This window comes from Sturnus vulgaris, chromosome 5 (assembly GCF_052056855.1).
Source record: "Sturnus vulgaris isolate bStuVul1 chromosome 5, bStuVul1.hap1, whole genome shotgun sequence".
Lineage (NCBI taxonomy): Eukaryota > Metazoa > Chordata > Aves > Passeriformes > Sturnidae > Sturnus > Sturnus vulgaris.
Genome location: NC_142247.1, coordinates 15,740,866 through 15,764,988, shown reverse-complemented (window position 1 = coordinate 15,764,988; position 24,123 = coordinate 15,740,866).

Below are 24,123 nucleotides of genomic sequence, written 5' to 3'. Positions count from 1 at the left end.
GGCACAAGTAATTGCAGAGGTAGAAGTAACTTCTGATGATGATGATGTGAAAAACAGAGTTTGGTGGAAAGGAAGATCCAAAGAAACATCCAACAACAAGTAGCAGAAGAAAAACAGGATTCCAGAAGGGATATAGGGTAACAGAATACAGCTGCTACAGAAAAGAAAACATGAAAGGCAGAACAGAAAGGGAGAAGAGAGGAAGAGAGTGCTGATGTAAGAAAATAACATATGACTATAAAGGATGGCTGTGGATTAGAACTCAATGGAGAAAATAGACAATACACATCTTATTTGAAAGAGAATTAATGATGAGATTACATGAGTTTCAAACAAATAGAAGAACTCTCTTTAGGCCCTCATGGAAAATGGACTATGTGATTGGTATTCCCCGCTAAGAAGATTCAATGGGCTTATCTCCTGAACAGGCCCAGAGGACAAAATGGCATATTGGGTTTTAGGCTCTGGGATGCATAGAAGTAGAGACAAATGGATAAGAAGTCTTTATTGTGAGAAAAATACAGCATTGCTATTATCTGCATTAGGCCAGAGAGGTAGGAGCATACCAGGGAACCTCAACAGCATTGCTACCTTTCCTAGTGAGAGAGAAAAAAGCAATGAAAATATAAAGAACTGGGCTACTGAGATGGTTTTTGGGTTCCAGTTTATGGAACTAGGTTGTAGTTCATAAGGAAAGTTTTAAACAAATAGATACAGAGAGAATATTGAAAGACACTTACCTAATCTCCAAAGAAAACTCGTGTTTTATTTCACAGCAATAGTGAAATCAGGTGAAGGGTGGAAAAAATACAACTAAAGGGTAGAAGGTTTAGGAATAAAGAGAAATTATTAATGAGTAGAGTCATAGCAGCATGAATAATATAATTTAGCCAGAGAATTGAATGAAATCAGAAAGAAAGAATTGAAACAGGTAAAGACTGAAAGAAATAAGGTAAAGAACCTAAAAATCAAAGTGAAGAAATGTGAAGAGTGGATATATTAATTTAAGTATTAAAGAGGAAAAAAAAAGGTGTAATAGAAGAGCCAGAAAGACTGAGAAATACATGTTGAAGAATTTGCAGTACTCAGAGAAGAAAGCAAATGCACCAGGCAGGCATGACATGTTTAGATGCAGCACACTGAAAAATAATGAGATAAAGGAGCTACATAGAAGACATTAGATATTTAATCTGGGGAAAAAATTAAGAAAATTAGTTTATGAACAGATCTTGAGGATCAGTTTTATATGTTGCAAGTGTTCCCTTTAATGTAGAAATAATTTTGCTAGGCATTGTGTTGGAGGACATTAATTTCCATGACACAAATTGGAGAGCAAATGCTATTGGTAATTGTAAGGCCACCAGAAGTGCTGAGAAGGGAACAATGCAGCACATTTGGGGACAGATTTTATTTCGCAGTTTCACTGTAGAAAGTGGTACAAAAGTCTGGAGGATGATCATGAGGTTTCGTGATGCAATAAAGTGAAGAGGAATTGCCAATATTCAGCATGATCAGACTATCATATGAGAAGGATTGAAATGCTTTGAGAATTACAGTGATAGATAGAAATGGGTGGATGTTACAAGGGAAATGTGCAAGTGTTTTTTAAATGAACCAGGCATTCATTAGCTGAAGGCAATAGACACATCAAAAGATGTGAAAGTGCTAACTTAGGGATGAGAAGAATCAGGAAAACTGGGTGATCACAGGACCACCCTGAAATGTAGAAGTTGAAGACACATGTGAACATAGGTCATGCTATGAGAGGGGAAGCAAGGCAATCCTTGGCTGAGCAACTGCCCTCACCCATGCCCATGGAAATGTGCTGCCCCAAAACAGAAGGATGTTTTATTGAGGAGAAGTCAAGATTCTACTTAGAAGAAAATTTAAAATAAATTCTAAAGAGGAAGAAGACCGAAAGAGACTGTCATGGTAAATACACTGTGTATTCAATCAAACTGGGAAGGAGAAAGAAACATTTTAGTCACAAAATTGCAAGATTGTGGAGCAGCCCCACTGCATGTGCAACAAGCAAGATGCTAACAGTTTTAAGAGGAGCTTAATAAATGGAACATGTCTGCCATGTAGGGGACTCAGTGACCCAGATGTTCCTGTTCCCCAGTGGTCAGCCAGCACCCAGGTCCACCACCCGGGACCCAAGTCTGACTGTGACCACGTTGCCAGCAGCTCTGTGGCCAGCCCAGGCCCTGCAGATCCTGGTGGGGCTGTCAGGGTGGAGTGTGATGGTCAGTGATGGTCAAGGGGGTGGCAATGCTGTCCCTGTCACCACCACCAACCTTCTGGGGGCTGCAGACCTGCATCCAGCAGAAGACAGCTGCCTGGACTGAGCACATATGGTGATTGCAGCTCCTGACTGGCCTGAGTGGGCACTCCACTATTCCCTGGCAATTCCATCCTCTGGGGCATTCCTAGAAAAAGGCAAACCTGTGGTGGTCATGTAACCAAGGAGTGTTACAGAGCCTGTGAAAATATTGATCCAGGTCTTAAAATCCTAATAAAAGTGACAATTACAAATTATTCACGGTGGGTTGTGCTAGCGTTTTCTGTAACACCCTGGTTGTAATTTCTTCTCTGGCTTCATGGCCATTCTAAAGCGATCATATATCATATATATCATGTTTTCTGGGTGGAGAAACAGCAGTCAGGAAAGGCCACCCAGCAAAGTGAAGAAAGAGACTGGAGCAGAACTGAGCTCTTTCTGAGGAGCTGATCTAAGGATCTGTACAACATCTGCTTAGAGACACCTTGAGAGAGAGACTCCATTTCTTAGGGCAGCCTGTTTGAGTGTGAAAACCAGCCCTGAAAACTGTGTTAATGTTTGTCCAGGACCTGACATGCTAAATAACCTGTCAGTGACATCAGATTAAGTTTGAAAGATGACTGTTTTCGATAGCAATGCCTAGATTGGAAGAACAATAATACTTGTGTTGGTTATAGTACTGAAAATATCTTTTAGAAATTTCAGAAAAATCAATCATTGCACTAATGACCAAATTGGTCTGGGCAGTCTCAGAAAAAAAATCTATTCTGCATGTTTGGCTGAAACTCCTTAGAATGCTTATATCTTTTGCATTTTCCTCAAGGTGACACTCTTTCCTGCCCCTTGCACTCAGGAAATAAACTCTTTTCCAGTGCTGTAATGGAGGACTGTAAAACCCTCCATCAGAACATGTGATGGGAACCAGGCATCTGTCCAGTTGCACAACACAGCATATCATCTGTGTCTTGCATGCAGTTAAAAGTAAGAGCTATACCCATTAATGTTCCTGTTGATGCTTCCCTGGCAGCATGACTCAGTGTTGGAGAGTACATTCCCTGAATTACAATTTTTAAAAAACCTGATCACAGCTTGCTGTACAAGGAGTCAATTGATTCAGTTTTCCATTTTTAAGATGAACTGAATATCAGATCCTTTGATAATTTGAATGAGTGTAGCTTTTGTAATGGCCTGTGCCTGCTGAGGGTATGCCTCCACCTCTCTTAGCAGCACTTAACGTCAGCTCTATCTATGCTTTATCTAGAACAGGCTTGGATAAATCCTTCTGCCTGCTTATAGAGTACAAAGTGATTTTAAAATTGCTGGAGTAACCAGCAGAACTTTTCCTGTTGCAATGGAATACTCTGCCTACAGAAAGATCATGGCATTATGGAAGCATTTTGTGCATTAGTCATGTTTCCACCCTTGAAATTAAACAAAAGCCATTTGCCATATGTGTCCAGTAGAGCAGGCTAACACTGAGGTATATCTGCTGAGGCTCTTCATGCAGTAGAAAATAAAAGGACCTACTTCTAAATCCATATCTCCTGGGATTAAGGAATTAAAATCAGCTTTTTTATTTTTTCCACTCTTTTCTCCAGCACCTCCAAATATAGATCAGTTAGAGTGGAAAATCTAACTCTTAGTGCAAATGTATTGAGTACACAAAATTGGTATGTGCCTATATATTGGTAGGTTAACCACTTTTCATGCCCTACTAGGACTTCTAGACACATGTACTCAGACAGCTATTTATGGGCTGGCATTTTTCACATAATTTAGGGGTATGCAAGCTCATACTGCTAGTTTAAAAATATAAATCCATTTATATAAACATGTGCAGCCAATACAAAATTCTGTACATGTGACAGCACTGAAATAATGAGTTAACCAAATGAGATGAACAAAGTGAAGTCTGAGAGTGTATAAACTCAGCAGGATTCTGGACAAAAAACACCAGAGACTTTAAAATAAAAATGGAAATGTTTATGTTGGATGATACTGAAAGTATAAGCAATACCAGCAATGTCAGTTCCTTCATTCTATAGTGCCCATGAACATCCCAAATTCTCTATGATTTCTAGCCATGTGCCATTTTAAAACAAAATTACGCTCCCATAATCACTCATTTTTCTACTATTAATATGTTTTCTCAAGCACACACTTGCATTTATATGTAGAGAGATATCACTGACCTGTGCTTTTCATTTTGATAATAATTTGAACTATAAGAATCCAAATTAATCTGTATTTGTCTCCTTTGTTAAAATAGTTTGCTGCTCAAATATCTGAATGCTGTAGCTTTTAAGAAGCTGTATGAAACATACATTATGTGATCACACTTGTCTGATGAACAAAGATTGTGGATGTATGTACAGAGTTTTTGTGATGGTTTGAAGAATTTTGGAGTGGCCTTGTCCTTATTCTATTCACTAAAACTAAGAGGCATTTGGATAAAAGATAATACTACAGGAGCAAGTTTACTTGGATGTCATTTACCCTCAGGTGCTATTTTGCTGGCACACATGATGATTTGGATTATCATTACCTTGTAACATGTAAATACTGAAATTGTAATTTGCACAGAAAATAGTTTTTCTTGCAGGATTAAGGCAAGAATAATACTAAAGATGGAGGAAAGAGTAGGCTCTATGTTGTACTCCTACCCTCTTGCATCTGGAAATTTCTTCATTTTATATATTGATAGTGTTTGTGGCATGTGTCTTGTAAAGCGTAAGTGGTAGAAGATTTTCTGAATGAGGAAGTAAGACAGGGCACAGAGAACCCTACAGTCCAGAAAGTCTAGTATAAAGCCCCTTGCCTGTTGAAATAACTGCTATTTGCAGCTGAGAATGCTCATCAGGTTCCAAATATTTGGCTGCAGTTCTCTTTCCATAAACATTGGAGTCACATCATTCATGTCTACAGGGCTCAGCCACACCTCTTCTGCCTTTGCCTGCCTGCCTCTAATGGTGCAGCCAACACTACAGCCCAGAATACTCTCCTTATCATTCTTAGTTCCTCCTTTTAAACCTTTTAAAGTTTGTTTTGGGGCTTCAACAGGTCACCTTTCCCCAACCTCTCTCCAATTTGGAGTTGCTGACCTCTTTGTACATTGGCAAACCAGGTTTTTCTTATGCTTCATGTGACTCTGATTTTAACCTACATGTTGATAGAAATAGCTAGTGACATTTTAACTTTCAAGAACAGTTTGAAGCTTTAAGAGCTATCTCCACCCTGTTGATCTATTTAGCCTAAACAGATTGCCAAAACTTTGGAGACGCCAAAGGTTGTGCTAGTGAGTTCCATTTGGGTCTCCCACCCAAATAAAGGGTGGAGAAATCCAGATGCAATGTCATCCAGGAAGGCCAAAAGCCCTGTAAGACTCCATGAAAAATATTTATTTTTCATTTTTTAATCAAAAGCAGAATAAACAGCACCACATCTTTTTTGCCTTAAACTCAAGCACAAGAGAAATTTGGACCACCACTGAAGGTGGAAATTCTACATACCTGACCTCATTGTCATGCTTTTAAGCAGAAACACAATGGTTTTAGTGAAGTGTTTTGCTTAAAACAGGGGACTGTCTAGTACTTGGGAAGTTTTGGTTGTTTGCATTTAAATGTGCATGACAAAATATTTTGACAGCTCTTTGCCTGTGTTGACAATGTATGTGCAGGTAGTGTTACTTGTGAAAACAAATCCTGGGAGGTACCTGCATGAACCTGTCCACAGCAAGAAAGTCTTCTCACTTCTTTGCATTTTAGGTATAGTATAAATTGATAGGTAGGTAGGTAGGTGGGTAGTTGGATAGATAGATAGATAGATAGATAGATAGATAGATAGATAGATAGATAGACAGACAGACAGTCACAAAACTCAGCTTGCCACCAATGCTAGCTGACAGGCTGTGCCAAAATGGACTGCTCTCATCCTTTCCCCCATAGCTATTGGAGGAATCCTAGGAAGGGCTTCCTTATGCCATAGATATCCTGATCAGAAATGGAGCTACAAAATTTCTCTAGAGCATTATGTAGATGATGCCTACTGGTTGCCTATTGGAGGTTTTCCTTATTGTGATTGGTACTGGGTTTGGTTGGGACAGAGTTAAATGTATTCATAGAGGATAGTGGGGGATGTGTTTTGGATTTCTGATGAAAATAGTGTTGATAACATCGGGATGTTTTAGTTACTTTTGAGTGATTACACAGGGTCAAGGCCTTTTCTGCTTCTCAGACTGTCCCACCAGTGAGTATCTTGGGAATGTACAAGAAGTTGGGAAGGGATACAGCCAGGACAGACAACCCCAGCTGACCTAAGGGATATTCCAAATCATATGGCATCACCCTCAATAATAAAAGCTGTGGGGTGGAAGTTTCATGAGGGCTGTCATTACTAAGGTACAGGCTAGGCATCATTAGGTAGGTGGTTGGCAAGTGTTTTTCTTTAGTGTCATAATTTTTTTAGTTGTTAATTTTTTCCTCTAGTTTTTCAAATATTTAAACTGTCTTTATCTCAACACATATTTTCTCACCATTACCCTTCTGATTCTCCCTCCATCTTGCTGTGAGGGCATGAGAGAGTGACTGCATGGTACTTAGCTGCCTATCACAGTTAAGCCATGACAAGAATTGAACTGCCCATTTACTTCTCCGGAATTCCTGGAAATCATAGATCAGAATATGGCTTGGGTAATTGTCATGAATGTGCATCCACAGTGCTCAATTTGCCTTGTTTCTCCTCTGCTGCCCTCCTAACCAGTATTATTCTAATAGCAGTGGAAGAAAAAAAAAAAGAATGGATGAGATTCATCTGACTAAATATAAATATCTACAATAAGAATAATCACTTCTGGCTGCCTTTGTAGTCAATGAGAGCAACAAACATTTACAAAGTATGATTCATCTCATTCTGAGGTAGGTGTCAGTGCTGTTTTTGGGTGGGGTAGAGTTAATTTCTTCACAGTGGCTGGTGTGGGGCTGTGTTTTGGATTTATGCTGAACCCAGGGTTGATAACAGAGAGAAGTTTTTGCTATTGCTGAGCAGGGCTTACACAGAACCAAGGCTTTTTCTTTCTCCTTTTGTACATCTGCACAGGTGAGGAGATTAGGGATGTGTGGAAGCATGGGAGGAGACACAGCCAGGACAAGTGATGCCAGTCAACCAAAGGGATATTCCAGACCATATGACATCATGCTCAGTGCATAAAGTGGGGGAAAGAAGAATGAGATCTTTGGAGTGATGGTGTGGGGCTGGCTGCTGGTTGGGGTTAAACCATGATAGTGTCTAAACTCGTGTGCATGAATCATGTCCTAGAAATGCCTGATTCTCAGCGCAATAGGAGCCTCTGATGACAACTTCAGGTGTAGGTTTCTTCACTTTAGAAGTCCTTATCCAAAGGGAGATGAAGTGAATCTCATATAAGGAGATGCTAAGAAGAGATAAACTACCCCATAATGCCAGAAAATCTAGCTTAGTACCATCAGAGCCTGATGCCTGAGACAAGATACTTAAAGAATAATGCAAGACAAAGGCAAGTATTATCTTTCTTTGTTATCTCTTCCAGCTTCTGGTAGTCAGCAAATTACAGTCTCCATGTGCCAGAGGTTTCCCTCTCAATCATTGCTTGTTATGATGTCTTCTGTGCATTTGCTTAGACCAATGAATTAATGTATGCCACTGGCCCTTCCCATCAAACTGTCCTCTGAGGCTTCAGAATTCTCTTCCAGAATTAAAAGTGTTTTACTACTCCTAATCTGCCCACATACGGAAACTGTTTCAGTCTAATCCCTCTGTACTTTATTTCTATTATTGTATTCAACACATATGTGCAGCATGGATCATATTTATGTATTTTATTCTTAGTTTCTTCCCTGATATTTCCTAATGTTCTATCTGTCTTTCAGACCACTACTGTGTATTACACTATTTCTGTAGTAACTATTCACCATTACTCCAGAACTGGGTTCCTTAATAGTGGCAATTAATAAATAAATGAACCATAAAGTATTTTTTGCCTGTGTGCATTGCTTTACACTTGTTGAATAAACTTCAAATTCTATTTTTCCTCTTAGCCCTAGAAGATTTTTCTGCAATTCTTTGCATTTATCTTGATTATGGCTACTCTGCTCTGTTTTATATGGTCTGCAAATATTGCTGCATCCAGTTCCTGTATAAATAAGTTAAACAGGAGAGATTCCAGAACAGTTTAACATAGGACAACAGAGATATACTTCTATGAAAAATGACCTCTTAGCCTCAATCTTTGCTTTGTGATTTTATGCAGTTATTTGTTCTACAACAGCTGAGGTTTTTTAGAAATTCTTTAATAGAGGACCTCACCACAGTCTGTTAAATTTTATGATGAGTATTTGATAGTTAGGGACTGGAAAGTGTATTACCACAGAGGGATAAAGTGAATTGTAAAATATACATTGTATTATCAGAGAACTGGGTCTTTAGGTAGTGGGAAAAAAGCACAGAAGATCATCTTATAATAAATAACAGAGGAATTGTGTGGAAAGGGGAAAGAATGGGGAAAAAAGATAATTGCTTTCATTATACAATAAATTGTTTAAATAAGTTACAATACTAGTACTTGAAAGAGCAAGGTTCAAAGGAGGAATCTTTCCTCTCCCTGTTTCAAGCCTGCTGCTTTAGAGACTGCCTGCCTGCTTCTAATGTGAAGCCGTAGCACACCATGCGAAGTATAAATATGGATTCCTTTAGAGGTTTGATGACATTTTGTTGGAAGACACAAACATGTTTCTTGCAGATTTGTGATCTGCAAGAATTCAGTGTGTGCCAGTACACTGGGGACTGTGCCATAGATCACAGTTCAAAATTGCCAGTTCACTCTATTTATTTACCTGGGTTAATAGAAACAAAAGAATATTGAATTGCAATTAAGCTGGACTTGGAAAAGGATTTATGAAACCTTGTCAACTGTGTTATCCAACACAATACCATTTGTGGGAGAACAAAGATTGTTCATTTAGAATATGTTGAAACCGTAAGTGAAATCACCTTACAAATATTTTTTCTCCTTGAACGGATAACATCTGAGGAGGAGAAGGCACTGCCTAACCCACTATTAAACATTAACAGGTTACCATTATAGTTAATTAGTAAGGCATTACCCATAATCCCCTGAAGACAATCACTTTCTGGCTGTCACCCAGGCCTGCTGCAGTCTAGGCTCACTGTTCCCAGAAAACTGACAAAAGTTGTTTTTCTGCAAGAAGCATGTTGTGAAAGAAGCCTGGTGAAGGTGAAACATGTGTTGTTACTTCATCTTTAAGAGACCAGTTTGATCACAGCACTTCTGATGTTCATTTCAATGTCAGGGAAATTTTGCGTCAATTTTAAAAGCCTATCTCTATATACTAATCGCTTTTTCTCTTTGGCAGATACCTAACTTTAACTAGAAACTTATTTTAAACTTATGCCATAGTTGAAAACTCATCAATAGAATATGAAAATCAGGTCACAGTTTGAAAAAACGGCAAGGTTTTTTCATCCTATGAAGAGAAGTACTTCTTTGGAGATCTGGATGATGAGACAGAGTGCATTCTCAAGTTCACTCATGGCATAAAACCAGGAGGAGTGGCTGATACACCAGGCTTACTGGACGTCTCTACAAGGATGCCTGACAGTAATGCTGAACACGTTTGTGTGGGACATGTGTGTTTGCTCTTTGGATTGTGCCCATATGGCCCACTTACTGACCAGGAAAGTGCCATGGCTACAGCCCATTCAGCTGCTGAAATGAATAGAATGCTGTGCTTTAATCTCTAATGACATGTCACTAGACTGTCAGACCTTTATCACATACAAGTTGAGAACACCTCAGCAAATATCAGCACTGACTTCCGGAGACAGTAAAGGCACATAAAAAGGGATTGCTAAGGTTCTGTTCCTTACAAGATTTCTGACTCATGGTGATGGGCTATTTTTGATGAACATCCTGGTATTTAAGCCCCCACATTTTCAAAGTGAATTTTCAATGACAATTGAAAAGAACTCTTGCCTTTCCATTTCTTTCATACATTTATTTTAATGTTTTTCTAGCTGGTGATACCAGAAGATGTGAAGATCAGGAAAAACTCCATATGTCATTGCTCAGCAATCTTGTTACTCAACTGGGCTGCATTCTCCATAAACTGCATTAAATACTTTGCTCATTGAAATACCAGTGTACAGGTTGCATAGTCCAGAACATGTTGCATTTATAGGATCTCTGTCAGGGGGATACTGGATAAGAAGACCTCATGTAGCAGGCATGATGGCTTAGCATGTTCCGTTTGTGGAGCACAATTTATTAAACTGAGAGCATGTAAATGGGCTAATTCACCAAGGCTTCATGGCTTTGTACTGCTGACAAAGGACTCCTCTTTGAATTTTCTTGTCATTTGGCACTCCACGTTGTTACATGTGTCTGGGGTGGTAAGGGACAGAAATGGAGTATGTGAGAGAAGACTACCTCAGTAAAATAAGTAGCCTTGGACAGATGTTGTGCATAAGCTTTCCTGGGGTTCAGAACTTAGCCACCTCCTCATCCAAAGCACACTGAGACACTTCATCTGGAAACCAGGATCTACTAAAAATGTATGAACAAAGGCATTCCACACAAAGCTTTTTGTGGGTGCCACCCTCATTATAAAGCTAGAGCATGAAGACACCCTTCCCATCCTCCTCTACATAGTAATGTAATGGTGTGAGCCTTCAGCTTCGAGGTGTAGGAAATCTGGATTCAGACTCTCTTCATCTTAAAGACACGAAGATTCACACCTCCCACTTGAGAGCCTTAAATTCTGGCTATGGGGAAGCAAAGGGAAGTGAACTCAGTTCATTTTGTCAAAGTAAATGCAAAAAAGAGAGATAAGGCCATAGAAAAAGAGTGAGATTGGGCAATTTCCTGAAGGATGGAGTCCTGGACTTTTGATCTGTACCTTCAGATAACTATTCCTGTTTATTATATCAAGAAGTCACTACATAAGAAGAACTGAACTGAAAAAAAACAAACAAACAAAACAACCCAACCCTTTTCAGGGGCCTAAGTATTTTTGAATCTAACTATAGGTCCTTTCATTGCTAACTTTTATGGTGCTCTATCTCTTTGATGCCCCTGCGGTGAATTCCCTTCATTTTGCTGTAGCAAGCATGGTGGCCTGTTACTGTAACTTTCTTTCTGAGAACAGTGGCACGACTGTAAGCTGTGTGTACATGCAGAATATGTGACACATGCTTTAGCCTCACTTCCCAGAGCAGAGGTATTATTCTTACTTTGGCTCACTTAGTAATTTCACTAATGGCTGGGAGAACAATAATGGAAACCTGGAGATTTGGCTCATAAGATACAGCTGCTGTGCTGTGAGTAAAACCCCCTTTGGAGATATCATTTGGGGCCAATTTCCTTATTTTGTAGTCAGGCAAAACTCCCATTGACGTCAATGGGAATTTTCCTTCCATAAAAAAATGGAGGCTCAGGTTTGGCTCTGATTGTTTTGTCAGCTTGGACCACTTCAGATAATGCCTTTATTCTAAACACCCATTGGTGGGCAGAATGCCTCTGTAATGTATTTGAGATATCCTCAGGTTGCCTAAAGAGGCAAAATAACAAAAAACAAGTCATCAGCAGCCTTTTTTCAGTTTTCCCTAATGCATCTTGTATGAATTGTTGGACCTCCTCATATGCATAAAGATAGCAGATATTTTGAATTTAATCTTTCAAAATACATTTTAAATCAGACGTATGGTAATAGCTTGTAAGTAGAAATGCTAATAAAAATGCATCACGTTCAAGGATATTCGTAAATGTGAACTGCTTACTCCACCCCAAGCTTAGAAAAAGTAAATGTTATCCATTTTCACATAGTATTTTAGCCAAAGTCTTTTAAGCATATAACTTTACAGCTTTCATAAAAAAAGGCATAAAAATGAAAAATGTGTTTTGCAATGAATCTGCCACTGATATGAGTGTTCAATTAAATGGACCATGCAAGAAAAGAGGAAAGATCTGCTACTGGGGTATTGCCAGTGATATCCTTTGACACTTCTATGGTCTCATGTGTTCCTGATCAAGCAGTACAGAGCACTGGAAAATCCCAAACCAATTAGCTTGAAACTAGAGCAGTCTGTATACATTTGACATGCAGTCAGAGTACTCTGACTTGAAATGATTGGCACTGAACTATGACCTTTCTATTAACTTACCTTAAACCATTTTTGCCCTTTTGTTGACACAGAAATTTACCAACTCTATTTATACCCTGGAAAATTGCATGTTTCTGCTTAGACAACAGATTCAAACTCTGTTTTTACTAGTGGCAGCCATTTGGAATTCTTTCCTACCACACTGTATCCCATTTCACTTTAAATCTTCTCTTCTGGAAGCACATAAGATTCATACTTCTCTAAAATCTAGTTACCAAATCTGGTAATTTATCATTGACATTACCCAGTGAATATATAACTGGTTCTAGTCCAGCTCTTAAATTTGTTGTATTTTGTTCCCATCACATAAATTTCAGTTTTCCTGGTGCAGTTTGGTACAGTTCCCAGTGTAAGATACAGGCTGTCATACAAGCTGTACTGCAAGTGCAGAGACAAGAGTGTCAGCTGTGCTGTGCTGTCCTTTGTCTTCAGCCCCAGCCCTCCCTCCCGTCCTTCTGTGCAGCTGGTTTGAGGACAGATGACTATGAAATAAAGACTGTTAGTTGATCCATTTGGGCCATTGCTTAAACCCTTAGAGCTGCTTGATGCTGAGATTGCCATGGCTCACAGAGTTGCCCCCCACCTTTGTGGTGCAAGTTCCCAGGAAGAACCAGGAAGGGAAGTTCCAGAGAAGAATAGGCAGACTTTCCTGCCTGCAAGCTGACCTGGGAACCAGTGTTGAGTTCCATGGTTTCTCTAGCTGTAATCTTTTTATTTTGGTGCAATCCCCCAAGCACTAGATAGGGAGAGAGCCATTGGTTTGGGGAGACAACTCCTCTGCTGTCCAACCACTCGTTCTGATTGAAGAAATAAAAGGAAACCCTAAGAAGAGGATACATAAATATTTCCAGCTTCTACTCTGTCACACGCTTAAACACGTAGAAAGATGTATTTAGAGTACAGTGGAAGTTCTTAATGAAGTGTGAAAAACAGAATGCCCCAGAGAGTAGTTTTCCTTCTGAAGCTAAAAAGTGGAAGTGTATCATGAATATATTTGCATTTTTGCTACCCACTGGCTTACCTTCTATAAAGCTGAAGTCTTCCTTTTCCAGTGCTACAAATCTGGAACCACTCATAATGATTAAATTCCCTTAAAGAAAAATAAGAAAGAGAGAAGAAGAATTATTTATTGTGGCCAAGGAATGCAAAAACTACTGGAAGAAGAATTTTATAACTGTTTAACACAATATAACAGAGAGGTTATGCCAGTCTTCAGGATAAAAAACATAGTCCCATGAGGAATTCAGCTTCTTACTTGCTGTCTTATGTAATTTCATTCTCGTCTATATAGATACTCTTTAGTTTTAAGTATAAAAATATAATGATTAAAAGTATCAGATTTGTTTTTCATATGTAAGAAATCCCATTTCCATCAGTTCAAGATTATTCTGCTATGATTGAATTTGTGTTCTTGGGCATAAGGAAAAATACTTAGATCATTTTTCAAACAACTGACATGTAAAGGACCTGCCACTACTCTTCCAAACACGTCCAATTCAGATGCATCTTGGTCTTTGCTAGTAGAGAATGCAGTTCAAGATTTTGCTCTCTTCATGGCAACTCACTTAAGTTTCCTCTTTGGCTACACTCACCACTGTATCCTGAGCAAGCACATGGACTCCTTGCCCAGCCTATGGACAGCTGACCCCTACAGTAGAGAAAATGGGGCAGATGTCAATCTCAGGGACAAGTGCCATGGCAGACTTTGATTGCTAATAATGTTTCCTTCTCAGGACAGGACAACCTTGTAATCTTCCTGGGAAAAGTCTCTGCTCTGTGCTAACCCCTTCCCATTACTTGGGAGAGTATTAATTGTCTCATGTCAAAATTGGGAAGTATTCTAACAATTAAGTTTAACAGATCATCCTGGGAATATGTTCAAACTGATGTCCTGGCTGTAACTGTTTTACTAGCATAAGCATATTCCAAAATATCTCAAATCCACCCCATTAAACTTGGAACACTGAGGAGTACACTTGAACTGGTTTGCATGGCAAGCACAAGTCTTGGTGTGATACGAGTTCTCATTGGTCTTTCTGACTTAAACTGAAGTCTCACTCAATATTGCCAGTTACTGGTAATTTGGGAACAGAGGAAAAATGGTGAAGACAAACAAGAGCAGCATTAAGAAATAAACTCAAGTCTTAGAAAATGTTGAATACATGTATCTATGTAGCTTTTAAAACAAATGATAGGCATGTCTCAAAACTGCTGAAATAATATTATCCCTCAATTTTCCCCATAACTTTATTCCTTTGTCTAACCAGGAATAATTCAGTACAGCTGAAATTTGGGAGCTGAATTGAAACGCAACTGGGACAAATCCCAGTGAAGTTACTTGCCTCATGCCAGCTATTGACTCCAGTACAATGAGTAATTTTAATTGCATCATGAGTGTCCAAAACACCTTCTATTCAACAGACCTCTTGGAAAATTGAAGGCTTATTTTTGGGATAGATCCTTTTTCTTTCTTTCTTTCTTTTCTTTACAGTGTGCAAGGACTTAAAAAGAACTTAATCATCGAACTCCAGACTAGATTAACAGTAGTGTTCAGAACAAAGTTAGAGGGCTGGAAAACATGCAACTGTTTATAATTAATTTCTAGTCCCAGTGGGAAAATGAACTAATGTCATTGAAACCTAAAAGAAAAGTAATTATATTTGCATATCGCTACATGGACACCTTCAGAAGTGCAAGTTTGGCATTCTCACATTTGTTGAAACAAAGAGAAAATCCAAATTTATACTTGCAACTGTATTCTTTTTTCTTAATTATTTCAGACCTTTCATCTATTGTATCATGAACTTTTTTACAGAGAAAAACAATCAAATAATAAAATTTGTGTAATTTCATGGTTTTAACTTCCTTACTTGTGAAGTGGTCAAAAAAGAGCCTGTTTATTCTATTTTCATTACAGAACATTTTGTCAAAAACTTAATTTTAGAATAACTTCCTTGACATTTCACTTAGCAGTATAAAGAAGAATGAAGAGGGACAAAGAAGAATTTCCACCTGGAAACATTTTCTTTGATGTCACCAGTACTCTGTGATAGCCAGTAGCTGTTCAAAATCTTCCTCAGTTACAAGAGGGCATGATATTTGTGTGTTAATAATATTAGTTATGTCATGTTATGTTGTGTTATGTTATGTCATGTCATGTTATGTTATGTTATGTTATGTTATGTTATGTTATGTTATGTTATGTTATGTTATGTTATGTTATGTTATGTTATGTTATGTTATGTCATGTTGTGTTATGTTATGTTATGTTATTTTTTACAGCATGTTTTGTTTACATGCAACTTTGAGGTAACAGTTCAGAGTTATCCTAAGACATTTTGTTTGATGAATCATCTAAAACTGCTCCTAATCTGCAAGAGATACAGGCTTTAGAAACTGAAAAGAACTTCAGGAACTCACCAGTTCTGAAGATCTTCGCAGTATCAGGATGAGAGCAAAAGTGTTCCTGGAATTCCTTCTCAGCAGAAGATGGTGTTTCAGGAAATCATCACTGGGTCAAAAGCATGTATGGTACATTGATATACACCATCCCTGAACAGTGTGTCTGTATCACATTAAATTCCACATTAGCCCAGTGCAATGTGCGTGATGTATAGGCTGGACTACGCCTCTGCACAGTTAAAACAGATTTGTAGATCAGTGTTTTCCTTATGTGTCGGGAGAGTTGTTGAAAAAAGTACCCCATAATATCAGGAACTTGAGAAAAAACTGGGAATGTGATTGCATGTAAGGATAGAAACCCCTAGTAAACACTGTACTCTGAAACTGAAAGACTGTGGAGCAGGTATTAAGCCCTTTAAAACAAACAGGAGCAAATCTGACTACGAGAATTAGTGCACTTCGCATACAGACTTGGGTTCTCTGAACAAGTTTGCATAAAACAAGAGCAAACCTGAAACCTTGTTAAAAAAAATCCAACCTCGAACTGAACCAAGCCTTTTCCTGAGGGTTGGAAAAAATTTGATTAATTGTTTAATTTTCACATTCCTCATCTTTTCCATTTTCGGCTGGGAGAAAAAGGGGACAAGAGAGCATTTTGTGGTATTTTTACTGGCCTGACTGAAGCTGAAGAGGTATTAGAGGTAATCTCATGAGAAAGTTTGACCTTGCAAGATTTCCGATTGATTTCTAAAGCCAAAAGATTCAGATACATTTGGATAGACTTTGAACAAACATCCAAACTTCAGCATGCCTGCCTGAAGTGAAGATCCAAATGTTTTTATAGACCTTCCTTCCTCTCCTTGATGAGCACACATTTATATTGTGTGCACATTTAGATGTGTTATTTGTGATACTTGGGAAAATACATGTACATTCAAGTTCTTGTCAGAGGGATTTCAGGGTTGAAGTGCTAATTCATTACTCAAAATAAAAGTTGATTTGAAACATAAGTGCTAAGTACTCCAGAAAGTGCATTATGGAAAAACAGTTGAGCTATATGCAGTCTTCAGTCTCATTAGGAAGTGAGAAAGAGATGGAATGGAAAAAATTAACTTGTCAACATAGCCATATATAATTTTCAAAGAGCTCAATGTGAGCACAAGATGTTGCACTGACCATTGAAATAAATCAAAAAGCTGTGAATTGTTTCAGAGATTTATTGATTTAATTACTGATCATAACACAATGTGTTTGTTCTAAAGTACTCCTATAAAAAAAGGAAAAACATGTATTAATGCAGTTCTTGAACTGAGAAGCAGATCCTTTGAAATGGGTGAGTTACAGACTGAGTAAATCTCTCATTTGCTATGCAAAGCTTTAAAAAGCTTTCTATAGAGAAGTGCAGCATCAACAGAGCATGCTAAATATTAGAGATTCTAATTGAGATCTTTTTGACCTCAGAGTAGCTGAAGATTTCTCTATTATCTTAGTCATCACTGAAACTTGAAACAGGAAAGGAGCACATTGACCAAGAACGTGATTTAGCACGGGAAAACCATTGGCACCCAAAAATAACTACCCTGAAACACCAAGAGAGCAGAAGCCTGAAGAAAATTACCTGATACTTCTATTTAAATATTTTCCAGTATTTCAGTATTTGAATATCCTGGTTCATGACAGTTAGCAGAAGCTAAATTCTGCTGAAGAAGTTCACAGGTTGAAGTTAGTGTGAAAGTGCTGTCCTGGAACAGGTCTGTGTAGATATGGAAGTCAGTATACCAGAGGAGTGTGGGAAACAGAAACTAACAAATTGACATATAATTATGGATAGGGAGCAAAAAGGGAAAATATACACAACATAATGCAAGAGAAGTCACAATGATTAAATTCACTGTCATATGATGGATCCCTTTGTCGAGGTCAGATTTTCCCCCTCAGGACATTCTGCTGAAAAACCTTTGCTGGACTGAAGAACTTTGTTGGGGTTGTCCAAAGAACCCACAAGGCATGTGATAGATCTTTTTGCCATAACAGCACAACACAGTTTATACATTTTTTTGAACTTGTAAACCAGAAATTTCAAAGGTTTTAATTTTCGGGGAGTTAGCTCTTCTAAAATGGGACCAGAGTAAGCATGTGTGTGTTCAAAGTGAGCAATGAGGATACAAGGCCCTGTGAAATGGAAAGTGAAGTAAGAGAATTCCTCCTATAAGAAATTGAGAACAACACAAGGATTCCTATCTATTTAACTTGTGGTCCATTTTCCACATCCAGGGAGATGAAATTAAACATAAATTAATGTTATTTCTTTGAGAGAAAATTTTATTTTCCAGGCTGTCCACTGGGAAAATTGACTACTAAACTAAATCTTGGGGATTTAATTTGGACCTGATTTTCGTTGGTCATTAAGGAGTAACAGTTAGTAACATCTAAAATAGTGTAACCTACATCTCCCTCAGAGCTGGAATAAACAGAAATTTTAGTGATCTATAAAGTTTTATGAGTGACTGAACTTTAGTCAACAGTGTTTCAGTGGGATTTCTAGAAACATCAAAAGAATAAAAAGTCCAAATTTAACAACATTCCACTTTGGTGGCTAAGAGTTAATAAAGTTAAAACCTCTTCCAAACTGTCATTTAACTCCATATCGTAACTCTTGTTACACTAAGGTTCATTGCCAAGAATTCATAGTAGTAGAAGTAGCAAATGAAAAATGGCCAGAAAGAGCAAAGTTTTGTTAGGCAACACAGTCCAGGTACAAGATTTTGGCTTTTGTGAAAGAAGGGGAGGTGGCCAAGACTACTTGAGTGTAACAGCCTCCTGATGTTATGCAATTATGTAACAATGAGTCTTCTCATTAATATCCATTTTAGCTGTCTCAAAGTCCTGAGCAATCCAATGCCATAACCTTCCCCAAAGTGCATCAAGTCAATAGCCCAAAGAGGTTCCCAAGACCTAAGCAAGCAGAATAATAATGATAGCTGAGAATAAACACCTTTGTTCAGTAAAATTAATCGTTGCAATGCTAGAGTCTGTGACCAGGTCATTACCTTAAAGGCAGGTCTTGATGTGGCAGCTGAGCAACCGTGATGAAAAAGTTCATATGCAGAGGGCAGGAAGCTGTTCTTTCCTAGCTCATAACCAGGCCAAGGAGAGAAGACCTTATGAGTGAAAATCTGAGCTGGAACTGGCCAGCATGTCAGTGGTGTAGGCAGGAATAGTGCTATGGCTATAAGACACTGCCATTATCTAGGGCTTGTGTTCACTGACTGGCAGGACAAGAGATGAGAAGACAAAGAGAAAATGTGTGAGACAGACAAAAACGGATGAAGCAGCAGAGGCTAACACAGCACTGACCCAAAAACTGAGCTTCCCTTGCTGGGCAGAGGTGCAGTTGTAGGGAAACCCTTGCAGTGTAATTCAGTGTAGGCAGAGCTAACCATCCACACTCTGCTGCAACTATTTGAGGCTTGAGGCCTCAAAAACGTATCTGCAGTGTTGGAGGGAGGAGGCTGCCTTGTTTCTATAAAGTCCCTAATTTGTTACTGAATTCCATAGGTTAGGCATCTAAATATTATGTTAGGCACTTAACACCTTTCATGGACAAGGCCCCCTATCCTTACAAAAATAAGATGATTTGGATTCCTTATGAACAATTCCAAAGAGATTCCTCACAGTCACTGCTAACACTTCTAAAGTAGCAGGGGCTCCCATGTGTTGTGCAGGTCAGAGGCAGGCAGCAAAAGCTACAACTCTTCTCCAGGTCAGTCGTGGTGGATGACCTCAGTGTGAGTTAGATGAAAGTGTACAAAAAGTACAAATTGAACGGGATTTAGCAGGTATGCTGAAATCCCAGCCTTGCATTTGCTAGACCAGTTCAGGAAGGGACTTATGGAGTTTATTTCTCTGTGCCCAGATGGAGAAGCCTGCACTGGAGGGGAAATTAAGTATTTTCCATAGTACTATTCCTTTTGCATAGGGGATGGACAGATGAAAGCATAGAGGTGACTAAGGAAGAGGTAAAAGTGGTGATCAGGGCTGTCATCTTTGTCAGATCACAGGCAGAAGCTGACAGTTTGATAGGCCAATATATTTGACAGATAGGATGAGGCTAAATGTGAAGGATCTTAAAGGCAAAGGTAAGTTCCTTGTGTTCAAAAATGCAAAACCACTACAAGGACACAAGGAGAGTGGTGATGCAGCCGAAGTAATGAGCTGGGAACAGGGTTCTAATCCTGCTATTTTAGATGGAAGTGAAGGCAGCAGTAGTGCTGGAACATGGCTGGAGACCAGATTATTACAGACAAAAGGCAAAAAGATGCAATGTTGCTATGAGCTTTAGCTGGCTGCTGCAAGAAAGGATGAATCTGTGAGCTATTATGTAAGGGAAGGCAAATTTACTTGGCTCATAACGGTGACTAAAAGAGGGAAGAGAGTCTAAAATTTTGCCTGATCATGGGCTGGAGAAAGTATGAGGTTAAGAGCAGTGAAAAAACTGGGATAAATTTACCATATATTTAGTTTAAGACATTAGTGATTGTCAGATATGGAAGTGCACTTTTAGAATGAGGATTACATAGAGGAAGAGAGAGAGTTTTGCAGAGATAAATATTTAGGAGATGGATGACTACAAATAGGATAGGGCTAAGATCTTTGAAGAAATCTTTCTGCCTCTAGGCTTCTCCTGTTGTCTAGGCAGCTGGAAAAGTCATGAGCGTCACCAAGTATTTGCCTACTAAAAGCATAATTTGCTAAATTTTGTTAAGTTTTTCTCACTTCTACAAAAGGTTGTGCATTAGTTACATGCCAATTGATTCCACTCCAGGCATGCCAGATACTGATGGGGGGCTACTGGCAATAATGGTCATAATACAGTTTGTGGGTTTATCAAAAAGGACAATACTTTCAGTGCAGTGAAAAACTTCACAATTTACTGGGTGCAAAATGGGCCTGGTCTTCTATAGATTTTATATAAAAATCAATGGACATATCATTCTCATCAAAACTGCCAGCTTTGCAGCCAGGCTGGATTAAATCCCATCAGCATGCCATGATTCAGTTTTTCTGTACTTGCCTTGCTGCCCCCTGCCTTAGTCATTTTTATTGATGGACATGGCACTCTCCTTGCCAGTCTCAAGAGAAATGAGGCAGTAGGGGCTTCTGTGCACTCTCTTGGTCACTCATTTAATCACAGAGTGGCAGATTTGGTGTCTAATGTGAGACATCAAGATGAGTTGGCCTTCAAATTTTCTCCAGGATCCATCTTATGACAGGTTTTAACTCCACCAAAGAGTATCAACAACATTCTCACATATTTTTCTGAGAAACCTCACAGAAACTATTTGAAGAGATAGTACGAATTATTACATCCTGCAAAAAAATTTCTTGACAATGTCTAAAAATCAGAGTGATGGCTGGAGTGCTGAGACTGATAAAAAGAACATCTTACCAACCTTTGTGACTTAAGAGAAATGAAAAGAGATAAGTCTTTGTATACCTGAAATAATTATTAACAGTTTTTATCAGCAAGAGACCAAACTTGTTCAGTGTCTTTTACAGTAAACATGTCTGGTGAGTTGAGGTGGAGGAGGGAAAATCATGCATACTTTTGATACAGTCTGGTTGGATAGCTGGCAAGTGCACCTGTAGGGCATATGTGAATGTATAAACCCACACATGTTCACTTAAAAGGACACCGTCAGCTTGCTTTGGAGTTTTTGTTTGCTCTTTAATCTGCATTAATACCCTCTTAGAAGCTTAAAACCCATTATTTATTTCCCTATTGATTTCCTTCTTCTCTTTCCCCTTGTCAAACCCTTTCTGTGTGTGTTTGTTTTGCTTTGGTTTGAGTGGAGATAAAATTAACACAGCTGGTCTTATTTAACAACCCAAACAACTCCAATTTGTACCACACTATCAGGGCAGTGGGAGCAAGGACAAGAGCATCAGCAGAATGCTGGGTGGGCACACCAGGGGTGCTGTTCTTAGGCTGGCCTTTAAGAGGGCACCAAGGCAATGCAGTTCCTGTTTTGGTCACCTGGACCTGTGAGGGAGGACAGACATATTAAAGAGGTTCAGTTCCTCTAAAAATGTGAGTAGCCACTTGCTGCTCCTTCTTGAACAAAATGAATTTAAAAGTAACAGTGGCCTTTGTCTGTGCAGTCGGGTTAACACCAATCCAATTGTGTAAAGGGATGTGGTATAAGTGCTGCTAAGTTTGAGCACTTCTGTTTTCAATTCTTGCTGCTGTTAGGAGCATGGGTCTGTTTGCAGTGATGCAGAGCTCCGTGAAGAGCCCTAGGGGCAGAGGCTGCCTGTATTTGCCATCACCTCGGGATGCTACAGGCACAACATAAGAGTCAGCCAGTAAAAGTCCCCTGCTCCATGCCCTCTCCATATCTGAGGCAAAAAGGGATCAAAGAAGAGCTTGCCAGAAAAGCAGTGATGGCAATGAATCATTCAGAGTACTGGGCTTTCCAGGTAGATTGAAGTGGGGAGAAAGAAAAGAGCAGAGAAGCAGGGAAAGGAGAGTTTCCTAGTGCATCCACTCTGTGCTGCAACCTACAGCTACCTTTGGAAATTATTTATCTGTGGTCGTTGCTCACTTGGGCATTGCCTGTAGGATCTGTTCCAGAATAGATTAGTTTAGCTGCTGAGTCTCATTTTAAGGTATTTGATCAAGTGAGGAGACTGGCAAGAAAGCAGCCAATGTTCAAGGATCCAATAATGTTTCTGTCTTCATCTTTGCAGCTTTGTCAAAATCCAGTAACTCCCCTTTAAAGTTCCACATGGATGAAAGAGTTTTGTGGATTCACTAAATTTTCACTCTAACGGGAGGAACATTGCCTTTGACAGCTTGCTTAACACTAAATGAAGGCAACCAGGACTGGCACTGGCCTTGTGCTGGTGTTCTCTCTGCTGGTGTGTTTGGACTAGTTTGCAAATGAACCCTTGCAATCAGAAAGCGCATGAAGGTCTCATTAAACTAAGTACTTGGATAAAACATACAAAATAAGTTATGCAAGAGATCCAAATCTGGTGTTCCATCCGTTTTTAAGATTTCAGAGGATTGTTGTCCTTTGGAACATGAGTTTCCAAAGGTTGCCATAAAAGATGAGATTCTAATCTCAGCAAAAGCTACAAAAACAGAGCGAAATAACAGGGTGAAAAGATAAATTCACACCCAGTCTATTACTGGATTAAGTGTTTTATGTTCCCACTCAGTTTTCAGCTTATACCATGATCAAAAAACTCAAAAACTCTGCTGATTGCACCAGCCCTTAAGCCATTCATTGATAATACAGGTTTTCCTCTTCCTTTCATCTGCTGCTGAAGGATAATACACAGAGGCAAAGAAAACACTCTAAAAAAGCCGAGAAGAAAAGCCATCCTCACAAGGAGGTCAGACGTGGCTGTTTCGTCCTCTGCCGAGTAACTCCCGGCAGGGCTTTCCCACCTGGACTGGTGGGATGCCAGTTCAGGGCTTCCTTCTGCCATCTTCTGCCCCTTCGCAGTACTGCGAGCTGTTCAGCATCAGACACAGCCCTTGGGCCGGGGCAGCAGGACCTGCGCTTTTGCTCAAGGCTGGATGATCTGATCATATTCATACATCAGGAAATAGTTGGAAATAACCTCTTTACAACAGTGATTATGCTTTATGGGGGTGATGCTCTAAAGTGCTTTTAGGCAACCCTGTCTGAATACATGCATTACAGAGACTCACATATATAAGAAAATGTTTTTTCCCTGAGGTTTTTTTCACCTTGACCTTGTGGTGGTAGCTGTCCCCACTCCTGTAGAGAAAGGAGCTTCATCCATCCCGATGAGGTAAGATGCCCAGCATTTTTGCAAGACAATCAAGAGGGCTTTCAAAGAAGAAAGCAAAAAGCCACCTGCTTTCACACTGTTAGTAGATAGCTGCACACTCCTGTAGATGCTCAGATGTTTTGCTTCCTCACAAAAAAAAAAAAATAAAAGCTTCCTTTGCTCCACTTTGTTGACTGAAGGATAGCATTCAGTAAGGGGTAAGACTACTAAATAGATACCTCCCAAGACTGCCTCCACCTCAGTACACATTAGTCCCTGTCGTAGCTGGGTGGATTATGAATATTTGAAAATATTTTGCATAAATAAACAGGGAATTGTTTCGTTTCTGTTGTATCCATTGTTTAGTTTCTGTTGTATCCATCCACCATACTGCCAGCTATTGCACAGCATCCAGGTTCTGC